This window comes from Prionailurus viverrinus, chromosome C2 (genome assembly GCF_022837055.1).
Source record: "Prionailurus viverrinus isolate Anna chromosome C2, UM_Priviv_1.0, whole genome shotgun sequence".
Classification (NCBI taxonomy): domain Eukaryota; kingdom Metazoa; phylum Chordata; class Mammalia; order Carnivora; family Felidae; genus Prionailurus; species Prionailurus viverrinus.
In genome coordinates, this window is record NC_062569.1 from 117,588,342 (window position 1) to 117,606,308 (window position 17,967).

Below are 17,967 nucleotides of genomic sequence, written 5' to 3' on the forward strand. Positions count from 1 at the left end.
AAGACAAATATCATATGACTTCACTCATATGAGGACTTTAAGAGACAAAACAGATAAACATAAGGGAAGGAAAACAGAAATAATAGAAAAACAGGGAGGGGGACAAAACACAAGAGACTCTTAAATATGGAGAACAAACAGAGGGTTACTGAAGGGGTTGTGGGAAGGGGGGTGGGCTAAATGGGCAAGGGGCACTAAGGAATCTACTCCTGAAAAGACTGTTGCACTATATGCTAACTAATTTAGATGTAAATAAAAAAAAAATAAATTCCTTAATTATCCTTATTATTTCATGTTTTGAATGAAAGGAAATATCACCTTAAAATAGGCAAATATAATTGAGTTTATAACTTTTCTCCTTTTCACTTTACAAGTTATAGGCCTCAAATTTTCTCTAACAAAGTAAGATAGAAGTAAAAATATATACAGCACTGAGAAATGGATATTTCGGATTGCAATTAAATATCAATGAGCAAGATCTCATTTCTGATAAGAAAATTCCATAGTATGTAGTAAAAGACTTGATTTTGCAAATTTAAAGTATTTTTATGTTTCTATGAAGATAGTAATGATTATGTAATGTTTACTATGGGCAAAGTATTGTTCTAGCTTTTTAAATGTATTTAATCTCTCATTTTTGAAATGGTTGTATGAGGTTATTATTATTATTATTTTATTTAAACATAAGGAAACTGAAGCTGAACAAAGGGAAATAACTTGCCCAAGGTCACACTGCTATTAAGTGGGAGAGCCAGGATCTAAGCTGGCTGTCTGGCCTAAGGAACTGTCCTCTTACACTTTCTACTACATTCTGCACTGTCAGTGCAAAGTCCAATGTGAGGCTCGAACTCATGAACTGTGAGATCATGACCTGAGCCGAAGTTGGATGCTCAACTGAACCACTCAGGCACCCCAAGATTTTTATCTTATGTGTGATAAATTTAATATACTGGCAGGAAGTTTTGATTCACTTTTATATTATGTGTGTAAATGGTTCATTATTTTTGATATCTTAATGAGAATATATATCTGCTCCAACTCAAAAAGGAGAAGGGGAGTATGTATTAGCAAAAAGAAGATAGATAGAGTGATGACTCTAGCCATCTCAGATTTGTTTCTTATATTGCTATACTAGGCATTCATATTGTCTATTAAAGATTTGGATGGTTAAACACTGAACTAATTGTTTTCTTTATAAAAAGTGTTCATTGAATGGCCAAATCTGCTGGTATTAACAAAGCCTTTGAATAGCTGCTTAGCTATGTGGTTGGTCTAATGAGAAACAAATGAGAGTGAGGTTATGATCCTCCAAAATTAGTTTTAAAGTTACCACCTATGCTAGAGGCTGTGGCATATTGAAAGATGAATTTTAGGGGGTGGGAGAATGGAAAAAATAGGTGAAAGGGATTGAACTACAAACCTCCAGTTATAAAATCAATAAGTCACAGGGATGAAAAGTACAGCGTAGGGAATGTGGTCAATCATATTGCAATAACTTCGTATATGGTGACATACGTTAACTAGACTTATTGTGGCGATAATTTCATAATGTATACAAATGTCAAATCACTATGTTGTACACCTGAAACTAATATAATATTGCATATCAGCTATACTTCAATAAAAAAATAACATTTGAAAAACAGAGATGAATGCTTCGAAACAAAAAATAAAATGTGTGGCTCAGTGTGTTACACATTTCCATTTGGAATGAATGTACATTTCGGGGCCATCAAGTTATTTTTACGAGTAATAGCAAAACATCTTGTAGCTATTTAACTTTCTAGTGGGTCTTGACATGTTCAAAGCTGAGGAAGAAAGGATGGAGGACATTTATAAATATATGCCCTAAAGGTAGAGTACATGTTAATTAAGCATTTCAGTTAAAATAACATTGTAACTCTTAAAGTTCTAAAGCTCACTCCCACTGCAATTTTTTATATTAAAAAAGAAGCCTTAGCCATGTTTTAAAACCATCTAAATATTTCTGTGGACAAACAAAAAAAGCAAACCTGTGGCAAGAATTGAAAAGTGCCTGGCTCTGGGCGTAAATGGACTGTGGTTGTCAGGATTCTCTTCCTCTGTGGTAGCAGGGACAGAAGCTCCGGGAGTGCAAACAGTTCTGGAAGGCCACTTGGCAGGGTTTTTTCAGGCACCTTCCTCCTCTGGTTGGGGGACCAGACGGCCATAGATGGTGTGACTGCGGAGTTCCCTCCCAGGCTGAACTCTGGGCTTCCCCCCAGGCCTTCCCTGCTCCTCTGGTACAGAGATGTGGATGGGCCACTCATCATTTTGCAAGCATCTACTGAGCAACTACTGGGTGCCAGGTGCTACCTTCAGAGGGCTTACCGTGGGGGTGGGGGGGGAGGGGGAGGCCCAGAGCCCCTGAGTAGAGGGCGTGAGAGTGACAGGGAGTGCTTCTCAGAGGGGGTGTTCTTTGACAGCCAAGTGGATTTCATGGGATGGGGAAGCAGGGAAGGGTGTTCTGGATAGAGGGCTCAGCACTGGCAGAGGCTCAGAGGCAGGTGATGACGGGCTGTTCTGGAGCTTTTGGAGCAGAGTTTGAATCATAAGATAAACAGCAGGGGCTGGAAGGCCCAGGAATGTTAGGGTCCGGTTAGGAGGACGTAAGACAAGGGGCTCTTGTCCTTTCACTCATGTGAAATATAAGAAACAAAACAAATGAATATAGGAGGGAAAAAGAGAGGCAAACCAAGAAACAGACCCTTTTTAAAAAAACTATTCATTTTTGTGAGAGAGAGAGAGAGAGAGAGAGCACTAATGGGGGAGGGGTAGAGAGAGAGGGAGACACAGAATCTGAAGCAGGCTCCAGGCTCTGAGTTGTCAGCACAGAGCCCAACACGGGGCTCGAACCCATGAACTATGAGGTCATGACCTGAGCTGAAGTCAGACACTTAACAGACTGAGCTATCCAGGCGCCCCAAGGAACAGACTGTTAACTGTAGAGAACAAACAGGGTTACCAGAAGGGAGGTGGCTGCCGTGGATGGGTTAAACAGGTCATGGGTGTTAAGGAGGGCACTTGTGATGAGCACGGGATGTTGTATGTAAGTGATGAATCACTAAATTCTGTACCTGAAACTAATATCACACTGTATGTTAACTAGCTGGGATTTAAATAAAAACTTGGGGAAACAAGGAATATACAGGGATGCTTGGGGCCCATGGTGGATTAATTCTCTCAACAAATATATCAGAGATTTCAACAAACTCATTAAGAACCTTAACTGTCCCTTTAGGAGAAGATAAAAACATACCCCAAGATACTGCATCTTACAATAAATTATGTATACATGGAGATAATTGAAAAATTTCAATAAATCTAAAAGACTAAAAAATGTGGGAGGAAAGAATTCTAAAACAAGACCAGACACTTGGATGCCAGAAAAACACAGATAAAATTACTGAACGATAGGAACTTTGTTATAAATGTCAACAGATAAAGAAGCTATATAGATACATTTTTGCACCACAGAGGATTACCATCTTTAATGTCGATAAAAGAACAAAATCCAGGAACAAAGGAAATGGAGAAGTGATATTGGTAGGCAAATCACAGAAGAGCAAATCTAAATTTTAAATACTAGCAGTCAGAATAATACAAAATCAAAGTAAACACGTGGTAAAAATTTTTCTGTAAGAATGTCAAAGATTGTAAAAAGCTATAACGTTTATATGGCAGGTTCGGACCAAAAGGGTATGCTTGTAAATGGTGACATAAGTGTGATAGTCCCACTCCTGCGAAACTATCCTGTAAAATTTAAAGAATGAAAATGTGTACCTATTATGTTACGTTAAATATAATGTTTCCTATAGTTATTATTGTTGCAAAAATCTAGAAACAATGTGAATAATCTATTCATGGGTAGACATGAACCCGGTACTGAGGCATTTTCTAAGACAGGATGCCCTCTAAAATTTTTTTTTTTTCAACATTTATTTATTTTTGGGACAGAGAGAGACAGAGCATGAACCGGGGAGGGGCAGAGAGAGAGGGAGACACAGAATCGGAAACAGGCTCCAGGCTCCGAGCCATCAGCCCAGAGCCTGACGCGGGGCTCGAACTCACGGACCGCGAGATCGTGACCTGGCTGAAGTCGGACGCTCAACCGACTGCGCCACCCAGGCGCCCCGACAGGATGCCCTCTAAATGCCAGAAGGTAAGGTAAAGAAAGCATATAATCATGCAAAGTTAAAAGATATAGAAAAGTCCAGTGATAAGTAGAACTCCCACTCTCTGGCCTATACCAGTGACCAGTAGGTGTTTTGACCTCGACGGACAACAGGATGAAGCACAAAAATCCATTCAGGAGGAAGGGGTAAAGGGGCCAGTAGGCCGCAGAAAATGCAGCTATGGCCTAAATTGAGAGCATGTCTTAGGTTAAGTTCTTTGTTTACCTGAGATAAGCCAATGATGTATTATTAAGAAAGAAAAATGGAAAAGTAAAGTCTACAATATTAATGCATCTTCTTTAAAAGACACATGCATAATAAAATTGTATATGTATACAGATGTTTGTGTATGTTTTTGGAGTATGACAGGGACAATTTGACATACTGATGATCTATAGGAGACAGGGACGTAAGTGGAAAAGTTTTGGGGATAGTATATATTAACTTTTTTCACACACCACTGTACTATTTTACCAGTTCTTGTGTGCAAGTATTGCATTGACAATTTTGGGAAAGTAATTTAATAAAGAAAATTAATAAAAGAGTGGCGTATTTTATGCCTTTTCACACATAGAAAGCAAAGCATTTTGACCAATAGTTGGAACTATGCTTTCAAGCTCCCTTTCCTTTACAAATTTGATGTAGTGGAAAGAGCATGTAATGAAAAAAAATAAAAACAAAACAGAAGCAAACCTATGCATTAGTACAACTCACTTTGTATATAATTAAACAATCTGAATCTTGTATCATTTATCTATCACAGGTAAAACTTACCTCAATGATCCCATTGTGAGGAACCAAAGAGATACTATGTTTTTCTGCAAGTATTTTGTAAACAGGATATTACTATTCCATTGTTTTCAGATGGCAAGATGACTTCATTATTCTGTTTCCAATGTGTGTATGAAAAAGGGTGGGAGGGAGGAGATAGAAGGGACTGATTTGAAGACTGGAACCGAATTACTTTTATAATTTTAAGTAAATGGTTAAGTCCCTTCTTAATAATCATATATTATTTAGTGCACCTAGTTACCTAACAATGTAGACCTGTTAATATAAACTTAAAACATTGTTCTTTCTGTAAATGAAAGCTTGTAAAGAAAAAAAAATTGATGTCTAAAAATAAGGTATGTTAAAAATATGAAAGAGTTTCTTAAGAATGTTGTGTAGGTTGGTATCATATTTGTTTCCATGGTACATGTGCATCTCTGGAGAAAGTTCTGCCTTAAAAGACCATAGGAAATTGGAGGAAGCTAATAAAACAAAACAAAAGAGAAAGCTCTTAAAAGGCACAATGTGGTGGTTCATTTTACTATGTCAGGCCTTGCTTCACAATCTGTCGAGAATGCAACTTGAACTAAACAACAAGCAGGCGCATTTTACTCGCTTTCCAAGAGTGACAGGTGCAAAGAAGCTTGAGGAGAAAGCATTCATTATGGCAAAGGTTAAAATTAGGTACTTAAAAATCGTCATCTAATTTAGGTCATTTATCATTCTCCTCAAAGCCCCTTTTGTACAATTGAATACTAAAGTGCTTAGCTTACTATTAGTTCATCACAGCTGCTACAGTATCACTCAAAGCAGATGTTTCACAGACAGAGAGAGCCCAGCTCATTTGAACAGAAACATGGTAACTGCAAGTCACTTTTTGGCAGGTCCAGCCGCGAATGTGAATATACCATGCAGGTGCAACTGTACGTGGTGAATTGTAGGATAAACGCTTTGAGAAAGAGAAAAGTGATATCGGTGAGAGATCCCTGAAAGGGTTTCATTCCTGGTGGAGTAGAAATCCAGAGCCCGCGTGCTGTGGTTTGCTGTGATGCGATTCAAACGACTCCTTCCCTGTTGAAAGAGGGGAACAAACAATAAAATGGTTGGGCTAATTATAGTATACTCTTGTAATCATTTTCCACATTACTTTGCACTTGGAAGTAAAATACTGAGAACATGTCTTACACTTAACTTATGAACTCACATAGTAATATCTTCCTGACGATTGCCCCTAGTGATGGCAGTGTAAGTGTTTATATTTCTATATGTTTCGGTATGTTTACATGTATGTGTAAAAATCAGAATAAACCTATGAGACTCAGAAATAGTGGACACATGCCATAAATTCCTTGTCAAATTCTTTATTATTGTAATTCAAAGCACATTTTTGTGGAAAAGAAAATGCCCCTTCCATTTACAAAAATAAGGTAGAGATATTTGTGACAAGTGGCTAACTTGATTCTCATGCTCAGTAGATAATTAAAGGTACCAGAATTAAATGGAAATCTCTGGCTTGATTACTTATTAGAAATTTAAAAAGTATGAGTTACAACCATTGGATTTTAATTTCTTATTGAATCACTGTCCCTGACATATATGTACTTATAATGCATATGTGAATTTACATATATGTATCTATGTATATATATAATGCATGTTATATTTATAAAACTGTATTCTTTTAGAATGTATGGGGTGGTGTTTTTAAAAGTTAACATAACAATAAAAGCTATGGCATTGTATTTGTTTCCTAGGGCTACTGTGAAAAAATTACCACAAACTGGGTGGCTTAAAATGGCAGAAATGTATTGTCTCACAGTACAGTTCTAGAGTCCGCATGCCCTCCAAGGTCACTAGAAGAGAATCCTTTCTTGATTCTTCTGGCTTCTGGTGGCTCCAGGTATCCTTTGGCTTGGGTCTGCATCGATCCAGTCTACACCCCCATCTTCACACGGTCTTCTCCAATTTCTCCCTGTGTCTTCTACTCCTGTGTGTCTTGTAAGGACGCTTTGCATTGAATTAGGACCCACCTAGATAAACCAATGTGACCTCATCTCAGGACAAATTGCTTCTGCAAAAGTCCTCTTCCCAAATAAGGTCATATTTTTATAGGTCTGGGGGTTAGGATATGGACATAACTTTTGGGAGCCCGCCATTCAGCTCACAACAGCCATCATAGATATAAATAGATATTTTAAGCAGTGCTACACAATATCTAGTCCTCACATGGCTACCACATTTGTTAAGTATTTGCTGTTGGTCTGCACCAAGATAAGGAGCTTACCCCAGGATATCAGTCAACTTCATTACAAAGCACATTGTTGAATTCAGCTAACATTTTCTGGCAAAGATTTTCTTGGTGATAGAAATGGCACATTGATTTATTTTCTAGAGCAAGCTCCTTATCTCACCACAGGCCTGCACTTTTTGAGTTGTATAGTTTTAAAATACGATGGCCAAATTGATTCTACATTGCTGGGTCAAACGTAGTCTTAGTGGACTGTGAGTCCAATAGGGTCACTGTAGAAAGCTTCTGTTGCTTGGGAATGGGGTAGTTACATCAACTACCTGGTAAACAGAGCAAATACTGGTTTATTAGTGCTAAGTAGGCACAGGCCAGGTACATGGCGGCATGAAACAATAAGATGTAACCAAAATGAAAAAAAAATGAACATCAGAGGGGTTGGAAACATATCATTGCCTAAGTATACATGGATTTGGTTTGCCTTTGCTTACTATATTGTATTATTTCTTGCAGAGGAGTAAGTACAATGTTCAATACAGTCTATAAATTTATTGTTATTGTCATTAAAAGGAACATATGCTGTCAAAATCCCAGCCACTGGATTTTTACCTCGCCTGTAAAGCTAACGTCATCATCTCCGAGGTGTCATTTGTGAACACCAGCTGCAGGCCTTTTCAAACCATGGGTGTCTCTGTTGGCTAAGAAAATCTGATTTGTCCTCAATGGTGTGCAACAGCTCTGGGTTATCTTGAAGTGTGACACGTTCCTCAAAGCTTTCAAACTAAGATAACTATCAGAAACTGCAGTAATATTTCTCTATGCAATGCCATAGGCACCTTTCTCTATGGATCATCAGTTTTTCTCTCTAGAGATCTATTGCTTTTGCTAACTAGAGTGACTCAGGGTCATGTCTCTAGTCAATTGGTTCTCAAGCCCCATTCATTTTTGTTGTGCATTTCTATGTTCATCTTATTACATATTGTTTTCATTTTCAAAGTTAGGAGCATAAAATCATATTTCCAAGGACAAAAAGGGCCTAAATCAATTTTCGTAAAGTACATTCTGAAAGCGGCATTAAGTGTGGCATCCACCTTCATTATGCCATTGAACTTGTATTTGTTGAACTGGGAAGTTAAGATGTTAATGTCAGACTAAATCACAAAATTAAAGTCTTGGGTCATCATGGTCCATTCAGAATTGTCACTTGAGTATACAGTATATAGCATGACCCTGTAAAAATCCCAACATATTTTTAAAGTAATTTCTTTTTTTCTCTGTCCCAAGGGAACAGTTTTAAGCAAAGCATTTCCATATGGAAAGAGTGAAGAGATTTAACGGGCTGTATAGCATCACTCATGAATAGTATTTAACTCTCAAGAGAATAACTGGGCTTGAAGATTAGGGTATATAAAAGCATTTCATTCCCTAGTATGTTCATATACTGTCAGGGCAGGAAACTCCACAAACACAATTATAAACAACCCCAAAAGCCATGTAATCAAGCCTACCATTACATGATCTAGTTGGACCGTGGATACTCCCATTGTAATTGTAAAAAGGAAATCAATACAGTAGATTCCGGGTCCCTTATTCTTGTGAAAGTAAGGTTGGAACATGCGTTTCAACATTAACATTTGCACAAATTGGAAAGAATGGCCTGGCAAATACGATAATTTTTAGAGAGTTAATGATTTAATAACCATTTCTAGATTATTGAAATCAGAAAGGGTGTATTCCCCTTTCCATGGTCTTCTGTGAACCTGAAGGCAGGCAGTGGTTCTCAGTCCTGAGTGCATACGTGGCATGAAGTAGCTGGCAACCTTTAACGATGTCAGATGCTCAGGTCCCATGCCTGCCTTAGGTTCTGATTCATTTGGTTTAATTTTTTCAAAGCTCCCAGGTGAATTAAATGTGCCAGCAGGCTGGAGAACCAAGGATTATTCAAGAGTAATGATTATCAAATTCTAGTATATAAGAATCACATGGGAGTTTAATAAAATGTGTATTCTGGTGCTAAACTTCCAGAAATTTTGATAGAGTATGTCTCGGTAAAGGGGCCATAATCACATTTTTGCAAGCACCTGAGGGGATCCTATACCCATGGTCCATGTACTATATTAGTTGAGAAAAAATTAAGCAGAATCCTTAGGGAGATGTCCTACCAGTTCAAGTACGACTGCATACAACATTGATCTTTCAGGAAGTTTCACTATCTTAGCTTATATAATCACATCCGTGCTCAGCTTCTATTTATGCCTAAGAAACATGTTATATGAAAATTCCAACTTGATAAATAAAAAAAAAAACAGGCCACAGAATGTTAAAATGACTTCACTAGTTCTATAAAAGAGACATATCATGGGGTGCCTGTGTGGCTCAGTTGGTGGAGCATCTGACTCTTGGTTTCAGCTCAGGTAGTGATCCCAGGATCATGGGATTGAGTCCAAGTTTGGCTCCATGCTGAGCATGGAGGCTACTCGGGATTCTCTCTTTCTCTCTGCCCCCCTCCCCTGCTCATGTACCCCCCCCTTTAAAATAAAAATAAATAAATAAAAGACGTATCACACCCCGATTAACTCTGGTTTATCATTTTGTCAGCCTTACTAAATAATCTCAGATTATCTAAATGCTATTCAAATAAAGTTACAATCAATGGTCTGGCTCTGGGATCAAATAAATTATAAGACAAAAACCTAATACTGGAAGATGCGTCAGCATAGAAACTTCATACCTGAGAAGAAGAATGATCTAGTAGATGAGATCATGAGCTTGGGAGCTAGAGTGCAGGGTATGTGTGAATGTTGACTCTGCCAATAACCAGTTGTGTGATTCTAGGCCACTTACTTAATTTCTTCATTTGTCACATAAGAATAATTCCTATCTCAGGGTTTTTGCAAGGGTAGATGGATTATTATGTATAAACTCCTCAAACAATGACTGGCATAATGTAAGTGCTATGTGGTTGTAGATGCTGTATAATTGGTTCTTACTATTTGACAAATAGTAATATGTATTTGTAGGGACTCTATTTAGATGAGGTGCTATAATTCATCATATGGAGAAGACTGCATTTTTGTTTTCGGTAAATTTTGTCAAATCTTCCATTGTATTTAATCACAGGCTACATTTAAAATACCTTTCCAGGGGCGCCTGGGTGGCTCAGTCGGTTAAGCGTCTGACTTCAGCTCAGGTCACGATCTCGCAGTCCGTGAGTTCGACCCCCCCCATGGGGCTCTGGGCTGATGGCTCAGAGCCTGGAGCCTGCTTCCGATTCTGTGTCTCCCTCTCTCTCTGCCCCTCCCCCATTCATGCTCTGTGTCTCTCTGTCTCAAAAATAAATAAACATCAAAAAAATACAAAAAAAAAAAACCTTTCCATTTCATCAAATGAGTTGAACATCGCATACTGGGGATTTATATTTCAAAATTTCTTTTCATTCTACTAGTTTAAGCATCTGCTCTATTCCTCCTTCACCAAACCAAACCAAATAAAAAACAAACTTGCTTTATAGTTGTGCAGTAATATTCCAGAATGCATCCTAACTGAGATATAAAAACAAAGATCTCACCCCCACCAAAAGAAAAAGGAATGCTTCCAGGCCAGTTGTAAAAGCAGGGGTGCTGAGGTGGCTTTTCAGAGAGAAGCCTGTGATAGGAGATATGTTCTTTACAGAGTTTCAAAGGGAAACATGAGTCAGTCATTTGAGGGCACTTTCCCATACCTGGCCCTAAAAGCTATACTGACTTTCTTCATCAGCAGGGGTACCCAAGAACAACATTTAATAATTTCGACAAACTGCAGTAAAAGACTCTAATGACATCAGATGGTAGCCATGGAAAGTGGAGACATTGTCAATGTAATGAGCAGTTTTGAAATGACAATAATTATGGTCCAATAAGTCTGAGAAGAAAGGTTTTAGAGGCTATTTTTAGGTTCATGTAATGACCACCTCTTGCTTTTAGCAACTTTACTGGACCACCTGGAAGGGTTTCTTGGCCTGGTTTTATGATTTCCCCTCTCTTACTTTCTCTTCACTCAACTATTCACTAAATCCTTTTGGTGTGTGTGTGTGTGTGTGTGTGTATGTGTGTGTGTGTGTGTCTGGAACAAAGTAGAGTATAAAAATCTATAAATGAATAGAAATAATGTTGCAGTGTGTGAAGGAATAAAATTTTGGCAACAGTATCTGGACATGATACATCTTGTTGCCACATTTTCTGTTACTTATGGTTTGATGGTTTTCCTTATAATAATGAAACTACTTTAGAAAACAGGAACGTACAGTTACAAACTCTAGAGGGGATATTTATTTCTCTCTCTCTCTCTCTCTCTCTTTTTAAAAATTTTAATTCCAGTATAATTAACATGCAGTGTTATATTAGTTTCAGGTGTGCAATATGGTGATTCAACATTACTCAGTTAGAGGGAATACTATTTTTTATCCATAAATAATTCTGTCTTTATTAAGACAAGGAATGAAGACTGTTACCCGCTGCTCTCATAGGGTAAGTGATTTATGTTCTTTTTCTGCCACAGAAAGTTGTGTTTTGGTTCAGAAATGGATCAGGTATTTTATTTAGTTTTGTTTTTGCTGTCGTAGCTGTTTTATGAAGCCAATAAGGATTCGGAGCATCAGCTTAATACAATTACCTCCTGAACATTGAGTTGGCCTAAGAAGCCAGCACTTTGTGTATATTTAGAAGCAAGTAGCACACACCTCATTATTTGTGATCATTCCTTTCAACTCATTTCAGATTCTGCCTATGTCTCGCCAAGTGTTTTAAACATTGAAGTGTTTATTGCTTGGGTTGGTAAAAACACTAGCTGATCTAACATTACTTGTGACACTAATAAATCTTTTATAACAAAGTGTGCTCATCCCTTAAATAGAAATGAAATAAAATGCAATGGCAAATAGTAGAGGCACGCTATGCCATTTTCAGTGGGTCGTCAGTTCCTTCCCTTCTTTCCTGCATTCCTTTTGTGGTACTTCTGCTCACGTTCCTTAATGCCTGGCTTCTTTTTCTTTCCCTGTCTTCTGTCCCAAGCACGCCGTATGGAAAGAAATATATAAAGATGAATATTTGTAATGGAAAGCAGCTGTTTTAAATCTTCTCTACTTGGAAAAGAGATGAGTCTTCTTTAAGAACTGAGGACATCAAATATAAGTACTGTACATGTTTGAACCTAAGCACACTGAGTTTTATTGATTATATTTAAGTTTAGCTCACCTAGTTTTATTTGTAAAGTAAAACCCAGGCCAGGTCCTCCCACAGGGGTTCTTCGACCACTTGGTGGCGATGTTGTAGAGAGAATTCAAAAGTGAATGGGGGTAGAAAAACCCAAGGCCCTTTCCAACCCAAGAGCTGGCACTGTGATTTACTGAATCTCAGCCCTATGTCTTAATTACTCAGAGGGCCTTATAGCATGGAGATTGGCTCAAATTTCCCACGGCAAACATGTTACACACAATCATTTTTACATAAAGAGCCACCATACAAAACTCCCAAAGCTAGCAAAATTAAAGCAAAGTATTTTATCTTTCGTTTTCTTCAAAACAACTGTAAAATATATACATATAAATAAAGGAAATGTAAAATATATACATATAAATTTAAAAAACCCAAAACAAAGAAACTTGAGTTCATTTTGTTCTATATAAAAAAATCTGATGACATACCAAGTCTTAGTAAGTCTGAATCTAATTTTCCACTATAAGTTCATGTTGTTCAATTTTCTCCATGAATGAAATACTGAGGCCACAGTAAACATATTTTTCCTTACAGATTCTATGCCTTTTAACATGTCTACATCTATGTTTATGCTATTTCCTTGGCACAGAGCACCCTCCCACCCACAACCTCCCAAAGCTCTGTAAATCTCTCCTTCTTCAGATAGCCATCTCTAGTCCTCACCCCTTACTTACTTCTCGACAAAATGTTGCAACTATGTTTTAATTAAATGCATGCATGTCTGTCTTCCCGATGATGTGAGTTTTTCAAGGAAAGAGACGGTTTTCATTCACTGTTTTTGCAATTCTCGTGTTTTCCTGCCTTCCTTCTTCTGTCCCTTTCCCTCAGGCTCCCCTTCCAACCCAGTAACTATAATATGGCTATAATAGATCTTGTGTTATGTGGATACTGCAGATATGGTAAACCCAATATGGTACCAAATCTCATGGTATTTACCATCTCATAAGAAATAGAGTCAAGTAAGTAAACAATTATATAGACGTGTGGCTTCATAAGGACACAGGCACTTGGTACCTAGAAATAACAGTGAAAGTTAAAATATACTGAGTAGTTACTGTGTTATAGACACTTATAGGAATTTTACTTATATTAACTTTTTTAGCTTTTTTTTAAAAAAAAGACTTTATTGATATATAATTTACATACCACAGAATTCATTCACTTAAAATGTACATGCGGTTAAATGGTTTTTACTGTATTTACAAAATTGTGAAACCACCGCCAAAACCTAATTTTAGAACTTTTCATCCTCCCAAGAGGAACCCTGTACCGGTTAATAGTCATGCTTTACTCCTATCTCACATCTTCCCTCAGTCCCCGGCAACCACGAATCTACTTTCTATTCCTACAGATTTTCCTATTCTGGATGTTTGATATAAACGGAATCGTAGAGTACGTGGCCATTTTTGTCTGTCTTTATTTAGCACAACATTTTCAAGTTTCATTCCTATTGTATGTGTCAGTACCTCATTCAGTTTTGTTGCCAAATGGTATTCCATTGTAGAGCTAGACGATTTCTTGTTTGTTCTTTCATCAGTTGATAAATATTGGGGTGTTTCCACTATTCATGTGCAAGTTGTGCGTGGGGGGGGCGTGTGTATAAATTTTCATAAGGTTAAAAAAATTTTTTTGTAATGTTTATTTATTTTTGAGAGAGACAGAACGTGAGTGGGGGAGGGGCAGAAGGCAAGGAAGCCACAGAATCGGAAGGAGGCTCCAGGCTCTGAGCTGTCGGCACAGACCTGCGGGTCTCAAACCCACGAACTGGGAGATCACGACCTGGGTTGAAGTCGGATGCTCGATTGACTGAGCTACCCAGATGCCCCAAATTTTCATAAGTTTTATAGGTACATAGCTACGAGTGAAAATGCTGAGTCATATATGCAAGTTTATGCATAATATTTTGAAGTACGGTTGACTGTTTTTCAGAGTGGTGGTATTGTTTTACATTCCCACTAGTAACGTGTGAAAGTTCCCATTTCTCCATATCCTCACCAACACTTGTTATTGTATGTTTTTTTTTTTTGGATAACTGTCATCTTAATGGTGTGGACTGGTATTGCATTATGGGTTTGATTTGCATTTCCTAATAACTAATAATGTCTTTTTAAAGTTTATTTATTTATTTTGAGACAGAGAGAGAGAGCTGAGAAGGGGCAGAGAGAGAGGGAGAGAGATAATGAATCCCAAGCAAGCTGTGTGATGTCAGCACAGAACCTGACTCAGTGCTTGAACCCATGAACCTGAGTCCAAATCAAGACCTGAGTCCAAATCAAGACCTGAGTCTTGATCATGACCTGAGTCCAAATCAAGAGAGGGATACTTAACCGACTAAGCCATACAGGTGTCCCTTGACTCACAATGTTGACCGTCTTCTCAGGTGCTTATTGGCCATTTATATATTTCTTTGCAGAAAGAAGATATATTAAAACACAACATTAAAAATTTTTTTTAATGTCTATTTATTTTTGAGAGACAGAGAGAGACAGAGCATGAGGGGGGAAGGAGCAGAAAGAGAGAGAGACACACACAGAATCCAAAGCAGGATCCAGGCTCTGAGCTGTCAACACAGAGTCCGATGTGGGGTTAGAACTCACAAACCGTGAGATCATGACTTGAGCCAAAGTCCATGCTTAACTGACTGAGCCACCCAGGCGCCCCATAAAAACCCTTACCATTTTAATCTTTATATCAATCCATGAATTTGATGCAGTGAGTATGCTCATTTTATGGATGAAGACTTAAAGGTTTAGGGACAAACAGCTAGATTACAACTAAAGAGCTCTGATTCCAGGGTGCACACTGTTAATGACTATTGCCTCTCATTACACGTAGGGTAGAAACACATAAATGTTGAATGCGGAAATAAGTTCTTTTTCACATATGATAGCCAATTCTTAACTAATAAACCATAATCTGATATACCATTTTGAAACTTTTCTCTTTACATGCCTACTATACTTTTAATCTATATTACAATTATTTAATTTATTTCTGACTTATAAATATTCCCCGTTAAAGTTTAAATTCTTAGAAAACACAGACTTCGTTTAGGACTCCTTTTTCCTTCTACTTCTGGCATGGTGCTGGCCACATACAAAGTTTACTTACAGGAAAGACGTGACTATTAATTGGTTTCTTTCCAATGCTATTTAAGCTTATAAACATTTTTTTCAAATTTACCCTTTATAGAATTGTTTTTAATAAAGAATGTAAATCAGAATTACCTGTGGAATTTTTTTTTCATAACACACATAATTGGACTTCGTGCCAAGATCTGCTTTGGTAGGTAGATCCAAGCTCTCAACTACTCAAATTACTCATCTTGGATCCAAGCTCTCAATTACTCAAAATTTGCTCTTCCTGCAGGAATTAGGACTTGAGGAATCAACTCAAGAAAATACTGACGCCCTTGATATTGCTATTTCTGAGGATCGTGGTTCTTTCAGTGGGGAAGAATAAGGGGATTTTATAGCATTTGTTTATACTACTTTACAGAACAATTACTACTATGCTTTCTCCCTTTCTGTATTGTAAACTCCTTAAGAATAGTAATGCAGTTTTATTCATTTTGATGCCCTCTATCCCCCGTAGCCTGGCATCATTACTTGAATTTAATGGTTTGTAAAACCTTTTATGAATGAATAAATTTTAAGTGTGTAATTAACATAATTATTGCACATTCACCAAGTGTGTAATATGATTTCAGTATAGGCACTTTATTACTTTTTATAAGCCAAAAATACATCAGATAAACATGGTTTGTACTTACAGGGGGAAATTGGTACATAAGTAGATGGTTGTCCGAGGGTTTTATTTGCCAAGTTAGGACAGTTAGAATAAAATATCAATAGGTCTTTAATACTAGGCTAAGTGTATATATTCAGTTTCTCAGTTGGAAAGTTACATGAATAATAAAATGAGTATTAGGAATATAAACACACCACAAATAATCAAACTAAATTATGCCCGATTAAAGCCATTGCTTTAGGCTAAGGTTTTAAATCAAAGACACACAAATATTTGTGTTTTATGGATCACCAGAGTTATATGACATCAGTGATAGTTCTACTTAGTAGGAAACCACTTGTTCAAGACTTCATTGAAAAGGGGCACCTGTCTGACTCTGTGCAACGTGAGACTCTTGATCTCAGGGCTGTGAGTTTGAGCCCTACGTTGGGTGTAGAGATTACTTAAAATAATAAACTATTAAAAAAGAGACTTCAGTGGCAAGTTATGAAATATATAAAGGAGTATGTAAGTATGTAATATATAAAGGAGTAAGTTTGTAGGAAAGTGTTTTTTTGGTGAGTTCCATGCATCTTATTATATACCTCCACCTTTACATGATATCTCAGTTTTGCTGAACGTCACTTAAGGTCTTATATCTAGAACCCAAAGCATCCGAATTTATGGGTCCACTCCAAGTATACCATACTATGGATTTAGGCAATTCTGTAGACCAGTAGCTAATGAAACTCAAATCAAAACATATAACTTTATTAAACCACATAAAAGCTTATTTTTGTTGTTGCATGGCAGTGTTTCTTCTTATATAATATGTAATCATGTAATTTTGTACAGTATGAAAGTTCTTTTTTGAACACATGTAAATTGTAGCAAAGGAAGGTGCTTTAGAAATGCATTGGGTAGTAAGGCATCTTAGACTTAGGGAGGCAAATATTTGGAAAAGGGATTTAATTTTTAGTCTGGAAATCTGAATTGAAATCTTGGCTCTGGAGGCAATGTGGAATCAATGAAAAATATCATAGTATATATTTAAATTACAAAATGGCTTTAGGTTCTGTTGATAATGTTTTGGAGGGAGAACTGATTGTTGGTAGGGTAATAGTTTGAAGACTGTTAGGTGTGAAAAACACACTATTGCGTAAATTGTAGACAGAAAATATTTTTTTTAAATCTAAGAGAAGAAACAAAAAAAAAGACAAAATGATTTTTTGGTTTCAGGTTTTCACAAAGGGATAGGTAGAGTTAACTGCAATACTATATATATTTTCACAAGTTTCCAAATAGCAACATTTAAATATAAAAAGAAACAACCAATCATTATCTTCGGAAGGGAGAGCATGCAAGAGAAGAGAGAATAATACTTCTCTGTTACTTGTTATTCAATATTGACTTTGAAATAAAACATTTCAAATATTCAAAAAATCAAATGGAACTGAAAAGGAAAATTCAATGGCAGGAACTCCCTAAAAGTAGGAGGCCAACCAGAAAAATGCATGCTTTTCAAGTTGCTGACACACTGCATGGAGGAAATAACTACTTCACAAATACTTCTTAGAACATAAATTTGGACTTGCACACTTAATGGAGTGTATTCTCATTTATTTTCATTAAAAAATTTTTTTTTTAAGTAGGCTTCATGTCCAGTGTGGAGCCCAGTGTGGGACTTGAACTCGCAACCCTGAGATCAAGACCTGAGCTGCGATGAAGAGTCAGACGTTTAACCAACTGAGCCACCCAGGCACCACAATGGAGTGCA